Here is an 8,508-nt window from a genome sequence, read left to right as displayed (position 1 = left end):
TTAATAGAAACATCCAAAATTTATGACTTCGGTTTCATTTCGAGTTTAAATTCACTGCGATTTCGGAAACTTTCCAATTACAAAGTCGCTCCTTCAATCTAACTATTCACAAAAAAATCCTTTCTTTTTCCATGCGTCTGCAGATTGAGCTCGGTCTCTTTTCTTACCACCGCTTCGGAGTGGAATTTGCAAAATTTAAGCAAGTTGACTAGATATGTATATTTCTATTTAAGGTAGGAAGTAAAAGATAGAAAATATCATTAGTTTATGTTCAGTAGTTCACAAGAAGTAACAATAAAGTTATCTCTTCCTCCCATCTATTTGGTTGGAGTTTCCAAAGCTCATGAAAGTGAATGAGATGTTCCTGCCCTATCTGTGAAAAATATTTCGTAAGCGTGAGCAATTCCTTGACTTCATCTTTATCTGATCAGAAGAAACATACAAAAAATAATTAAATTTTCTCCCTTTCCTCACATGTTCGCGACGAAATGTCCAAATTCTGAACAAGTGAATGTAATGCTAGTCTTACTGTGTTTCAGGAGTCTCTCATGTACTAAGATTCATCGCCTGTACATTCAGCGATGTAAAAAAATAAAATAAAAGAAAATAAATCCCTCCTCCATATTACATATATGCAATAGAACGATACATTAATATTCTTTAAACTAATTAACTCTCATATGCAAAATCCTGTTTTTATTCTTAGTGATTTAAAAAGATCAATAAAACTTTCTATGTAATATTAAGCTTTTTCGACACATCGTTCCATCTTTTACGCTACTGGTTAATTTCATCAGTTCTAGGCATGATGGTAGGTAACCTATAACCATTCTGATGTTTCAATGAAGAGATTTATGAACCTTTCACTCAATCAACTGAGCAGTTTTTGAGATATTAATTGTTTCCACTACTATTTCTCCTCCCCTCCTCCTATCTGACAAATAATTCACTAACAATAAATAATTTTGGTAGTAATATTTACAAATTTGTATTAATTGAAGTGAAAGTTGCTTTCAAAATGTTTCACATAAGCAGAAATGTGGATGTTCGAAAATTATGACTTCATCAACTACATATCCTCATTTCTGGCTTATAAGAAAGCATCTGGAAGTAATTATTAGTTCGTTTACAGTAATCATTAGTATAGATTAATAGCATTCTGGAAACACTATTTGATTCACTTTCTAAATATTTGATATTCTTTACTACATTCAATAAAATGCAGAAAAATGGTAAGTAATGTAAGAAAGATACTTAAAATGCAAACATGTAAGGAGGATAGGAAGACTCTTAACGGACAATCATAACATACATTGTTTTTACATACACAAGTATATACGTATCTATCTTCCTATCTACCTATGTACTGCCAATGCACAACCATCGACTTGATAGAATTTCCTGACATTCTTATGCAAGAATAATAAAGTGCAGACAGTATAGACTTAATAAAGTGAAAACAGAAATTAACGAGTTTTGGCTTATTGTCGACAAAGCTGCAAAAACGCTTCCTGTAGATATGACTTCTATACCCATTACGTACAGTTTACCTAAATTTTACAAAGAAGATATATCTCTTAGGATCATCATATCAGGAAAAAAATATACCACATATTTGCTACCGAAATGATTATGTAGATATGTATTACAATGTTTGTACGTTCAAATGCACAGCTAAAAACAATTATAATAGTAAGACTGAAATTTGCGTTAATAGACATTGTTGATATGTTTGATTCTATACCTCTTGATTGGCTGTTTTATGTATTCAATCCCACCTTAGAAATAATAAGTTTAATGATTTTGAAATTTAAGAAATAAATATTTTAGGAGTTTTTTTTCTTTTTTTTTTTTTAATTCGTAAACACGATGTTCAGACAATAGAATGATTTGACGGTGGGAAATCTTCTATGTCCTTAATTCTTAAGCATCGTTATGTGCCATGTTAAGACTAGTATATTATTAAAAGAGGAAAGAGGAGGATATTTCTAAAATATTTTCTCAATGTTGATGACACTCTCTTAATAGGTAGAACATTCAATGTTTTCTTTCACAAATTAGATTAAAATTCATAGTCCAATATGAAAATAATAATTCATTTAATTATTTGATTTGATAATTCATAGGAAAAACAGCACATTTATTGCCACTACATATAGGAAGCTCTCATCAAGTAACATTTATAACAACAAGATATCGGTTCATTCTAATCTAATCTTGTATCGGTTTATTCTAATATATTGATTAGCATGTGCCCCAAGGCATATAGATTGCTTTCTATCCAGAAGGAGTTACAGATTGAACTAGTTCATTTTTCACCTAGGTTTAAACAATAGTTATAATAATTACACGCTTGAACGATGTCATTCTTTAGCTCAAATTTCTTTCACTTCTAAAATCTAAATTCTGAAAAAAGATATCCATTTGAAGCGGGTTACTTTAATCTACTTCCTTGTCTGTGTTAGAAGTTGTCAAAACTTGTCAATCTAAGTTCTAATTTCAAACTGTCTTATAGGGAAAAATCTCTTACGCCTTATAGACAAAAAGTTCGCTATCGGTGTATATGAGGTAAAATGTGAATGTGATGATTTATACACTGTTATTATGACCAAGAGAAATGCCCGCATCAGAATAAGGAGTATATTAAAGGGGCTAAGGATAACAATGTTATTTATTATATCAGAACTATTAATGCACTTGAACTCTTCTAAATACAATATTCGGAATGTTCAACTTTTAAACAGGTCTCACTCATTAATTGAAACAAGTGTATTTGAGGCTATATACATAAGAATTTTTTTAAAAATCCTGGGATGAATACTAAATAAAGGAAATTTAAACAAGGATTTGGATACTATGATAACTAAATTTATTAACAATGACCATATAAGATCTTGCTTTCGAGGTTTAATTTTTACCCAATTGACTTCAAAAAATCTTGCAATGGTAGAAAATTATATTTAAGTACAATTTCTTCGTGCGCTCTAGGAAACTGCTTAGTTGTTGTGCAATTGGAAACAATCCCTACACATAATTCTGTTTTTATGGGGATTATTATTTTCTTCTAAAGTATGATTTCGTTAATGTCAAATTGTACAAGTAGTGTTATATTTAGTGCATGTTAATCACAATAAATGTTTTTGAGTATAAAGAATTTTTAAAGTGAATTTGCTCCTGTGTTTTCTAGAAATTTCTTAAGTTTTTCATGGTAGTATGCCAAATTTGAAAAGCAATATTACTATCTTTCATTGTAGTTAACAACAAGTAGTTTATTCGTCCTAATATGTATTTTAATATTCTTTTCAATTGGCCAATATGATTTTTCTTAAATATCTTAATGAGAGTTCGCGTAAATCCAGTGGCTATGAAGATCAAACCTGGAATGTCTTTGAAATATTGCCAATGTCAAAGAAAGAACCCTTTTTTCTGCGAATACTCAAAAAAGCACTATGTCATTGAAAATGATCAATTTCCGTTATTTACGATTAGCGGTTTTTGTGTTTAAATAGTCATGTAGTGCTGTCGATTCTAAACGTTCTTTAGGCCTCACATAACTGTGATGGCCACCAATATATGAACAGTTCCGAGGAGAAAAAAAAAAGACTTTTTGTATTCTTAGTCAAACTTAAGGGGAAAATTCTAGCATAAAGTATAACTAAATATATAAAAAGTATAAGGGAGGTTGCTTTAAGCCAATTTGCATAAAGTAGTTTTGAGATATGATGTGAAATCTTGAAGTCAACATTCCATGGCTATGCTCTTTAGACTAAAGGAGAGAGAGATAATTTATGAAAGTAAATGATAATGAGAGAATTGGTTGAATGAAAATGTGGGAGAAAACGGGAGAACCCAGAGGAAACCCCCGACACTATGTTGTCCACTATTACCTCGATTACACACTGTATATATACATATTTACCAATACTAATTATGGAATATATGGTACACATTAAAGGAATAATTAATGTACTCCTCTTGTATCTTTTTCTTTTTTTCATCGATATTTCGAATGCAATACACGGACATTCAATGTTTAGTTGTATCAACACAATCGAAATTATAAGAGTTATATAATTTGTTATATATACGTAGAAATAAATTGGCACTCTCAGTATAATTGGAAGCAACTCTTATTTCCTTTCAACATTCAACAAAATTATAAATTATCCACATCGTTTATGCACTAAAAACTAATACTCTCTTTTATTTTTCTGTACTACAGTTTTTTTTTCAGTGACTGGATTCTTTTATAAAATTATTTATACTGTATTGATGTAACTGAACATGGGAAGAGGGTACTGATTGTTCCTGAGGTTGAATGCACGAGTGTTTCATTCAAAATATCTACGTAAAAAATGTTTTAGGAATACACGAAGGGGATAAATTCATTATTATGTGGAACTGAGTTGATGACCTCTCACAAACTAGCGACCTCACCCTATATTCTGTATATATACATAAAATAAACATTAGAAAATACCTTAACTAATCATGAAAATAAGACAATTCTTTTAATCTAATCTAAAGTATTTTCTATCAAGCTGAACATACACTAAAATTTATAAATAGCATATAGTCCCTGCAGTATCCCCTATCTTAACCAGACGATTGGTGGAATGAGAATGTGAGAGGAAATTAAAGTATCCTGAAAGAACCCAAACGCACAATGTTGTCCATCACAAATTTCCTATGTATTGTTCTTAGAAACCTTTTTTTTGAACAAAGAAAATTAGATTATATACTGTGAAACATATAAATACTACAAAACTGCTATGGTAATTGATTCAGTATGAATTAGATACATATTCAATCTTTAAAGCACGAAATGTGTCACGGACAAGTTAAATTAATTGCTAATTGTATTACTTTTGAATAGCATGTTTTTTTGTTTATTTTTAAAATTTTTTTTTAAAGCGCAAGTATACTTATGGCTGGTTGCAGCTACTATAAATCGAAAACATTCATATTTCTTTCGTCGAGTGTAATTCACACAATTGTGTGTGAAACGACAACAATTCAATTTCAAATAATTATTGCAAATTAATGTGTCTATTGAACCTCTCATATGATGAGCTTGAACAAAACTGATAGATTTTATTATACTTTATTTATCATAAATGGTGTAAGTCACAATTATTGTGTTTTCAAACTAATTAGAAAGAGCTGTCCTGAAATTTGTATATTTGTTAATTCAAATACAGGTTTCTCTTTCGAATGCTTTTATCCTTCGGAGAACGAAAATAACTTGCAGGAAAACTTTCAAACTTGAACAACCAACTGGAGAAAACATTCAAAACGAAGATAAATAAGAAGAAAACCAAAGTGATAAAATGCACAAGAGCAGGACAGGAAGAGACAAACGTATGGCTAGATGGAGAAAAAATCGAAGACGTTAAGACGTTCCCCTATTAGGGAAGTCTAATACCCGCGGACGGAAAAAGTAAAAAAGACGTAAGTTCCAGAATAGTGCGGGCTAAACAAACATTCAATAGGAAAAGAGGACTGCTAACATAAAGAAAAATGTCGCTGGACATTCGTAAACGATTTATTAAGACACTAGTATGGAGCGTGGCGCTTTACAGAGACGTGGACATTGAGAAAAGCTGAAATATCCAAGTTGGAAGCATTTGAAATGTGGTGTTCGTACAGAATGCTACGCATATCATGGACCGAAAGGAAAAGGAATGAAGACGTACTAAAGGAAGCTAATAAAGAACGACAGATCATGAAGATAACAGGAAAAAGGAAGAAACAGCATACTTGGCCATCTTATTCGGCACTCCGTTTGGATCACCGTGCTGTTAGAGGGAAAGGCAGAAGGAAAACCAGGAAGAGAAAGACCAAGGCTAGAATATTTAGATGCAGTTACGAAGAGGCCTTATAGAAGTATAAAACAGCTCTCCCAAGCGAGAGAAAAGTTTTAAAATTCCCATGTTGCCCACCACCCTATAGTTGAGGTGAACAAGAAGACGAAACGGGATAGCTAGCTCTTTCGTTAACGTGAAAAGGTAAGCTGTAGTGTATGGAAGCAATAAGTGACCTTCCATAAATATCAAAATAATTATGATGATAGGGAAACCGCATACCAATTCTACAAAGATTGTACCAATTGAGATGATAAACAGGCTTAATAGTTGAAGTGTGTTTGACTTGAGACACATATAGTGATATAGATCTAAACAATAGTACAATGTCAGAAAGTTAAAGTAACACAATAAACTATTTGAACAACTAATTATATACAGTGCTTACGTACATAAATTTGTTATGCATTAAAATTGTTCGGGTTAACTGCCGCAGATGGCGGCTCCGAAATATGAAATTTACGAAGAAATTCAACGGAATCAGACGAAATGTCAGTGAGAGAGAATTAAAAAAAAAAAAATCAATGAAGGTCATCTATGTAGTAGGGTGATTATTTAGGGAGAAAAACGAAGTTAACTATATGTTCGCGTACGCAGTATGAGGTAAACAGGCAATAGAGCATAATATGGCAGTGTTTCGGACTCACTGTCATATTAACTAATTTACTACGTGTATGCTGCAGTAATGGAAGGAAATACAGAGATATAGAGCAGAAACTAATAAGAGGAAAGGTGCAACTGAACCAAATGGAGCAAAATTTTGGATGCTATGCCATTCTATGGGGACATAAATTCGTAAAACTCAGGGAAGAAATATGTTACTTGATTTTACGTGCAATAGGATTGTACAAGTAATCAAAATACATCGCGATCTTACCTCTTACATGTATGACAAGGCAGAAATATGAATGGAAAGTGTGTTCTTTACCACGTAGTATTTTATAAGAAAAATATAATGAAGTGAAGTGCTATGTGAAAGCAGTATACAAAGGGGAAAAAACTGAAATGAAATCTTTGAGTTTTACGTCCCACGGTTATGCCGGTTAGGCTAAAGGAGACGGTGATGATGAGTAATGAATGAAATGGTGGAATGAAGAAAGTGGGAAGAAACGGGAGAACCCCGAGAAAACCCATGCACACGCTGTTTGTCCACCACAAGGTTCACTTGGCGGGGGCTGGGATCGAACCCGGGTCCCCAAGCACCAGAGGTGAACGCTCTACCACTGAGCCACCGCGGCCCCCAGTATACAAAAGGTTCATAGAAATGTCGCAAAACTATGTCACACACAAAGCAGATGTTTTATGCCATATAGCGTTTTTCCACCATCCTCCTTTGTGCATATACTCACCATCGCTGACGAGCCTGCTTCCTACGGACGCACTTCCTCGCTACCACTCGGGATCACCTGCTGCAGCTCTGTCCTAACTCGGTTAGATCCCATTCGTGCTTTTTAGTGACTACCCAGCACAAGTTGGTTTGTGTTCTAAATTTAATTCATGACTTATGCACTGCAGTGTTTATGCCATATAAGCACCAGCTGTAATTACTCAATCCTCCAAAAGTCAATCTGCACCAATTAATGCAACTCCCCTTAATAAACACTTTCTAAGGCAGTAAGAGTGCATTCTCTGATAAGATAGCAACGTAGGACGGGAAAGAAGTATTTTCGTAAGCATTTTATAATTTTTGTTGTTCCAGGAACACATGTTTGATACAGGAATCACTTCCACTCCCTCCTCTAAAAGTTTAACCCCCATAGACCTATTCAAAGTTAAGCAACATGACGGAAATTTCACATTATAGTGGTGAATTTTCCATTCTTCCGCAGATAGAGGCCCTGGGTTAGGCCTACATGAACCTGCTTTCAACGTTGTATTGCTACTTATTTGTTGTTTTAATATACCTTACCTATAATTTAGCCAATTACCTATAATTTAGCTTACAAAATTTAGCCCCATTTGGTTCAGATGCAACTTTTCTTTTATAGACGGTTGATCCACCTGTAGTAGGGTGTTGTTCATAGTTTGGTTGAAAACATGAGAAACGAAGCGTTTATTGTTTTCATTATTTATGAATAATGCGTAGTTTGCAACACTTAACCGTTGGAAGATATTAATACTAATTTTGCGAAGTAATATAATACAAACTAATACGTATTTATCGAAGAGCAAAGCATGAAAATAAGAAATATTTGTGATTAACAATTAAGAATGAACGGCGGAAATGAAAGTAATTATCTGCAAGGTATATTAAAACAACAAATAAGTAGCAATACAACATTGAAAACAAATTCATGTAGGTCTAACTCGGGGCCAATATCTGCGGAAGAGTGGATAATTCACAACTAACCATTACGTGAAATTTCAGTCATGTTGCTTAACTTTGACCATGGGGGTTAAATTAAGCGAAGAAATAACTTTTCGTCCTGTAGTAAAGATCCACCACCATTCATTTACATATTCTGTCTGAAAGACACAGTTTATAATATCTGTTCAATATACGTAGAGAAAAAGTACCTTCATGTATCCTCCTCCAGACACACGTGGTTAGGCTCCTCTTAATTCATTGTAACAAAGGTATATCAGTACTGAAATGTCAAACTGATAGATGCGAATAGATCGTAAATTACAATAAATTCAAAGG

Source organism: Thermobia domestica, chromosome 8 (genome assembly GCF_964235325.1).
Source record: "Thermobia domestica chromosome 8, izTheDome1.hap1.1, whole genome shotgun sequence".
Lineage (NCBI taxonomy): Eukaryota > Metazoa > Arthropoda > Insecta > Zygentoma > Lepismatidae > Thermobia > Thermobia domestica.
The sequence above is the reverse complement of the archived record's forward strand: the minus strand, read 5'-3'. Positions refer to the sequence as shown.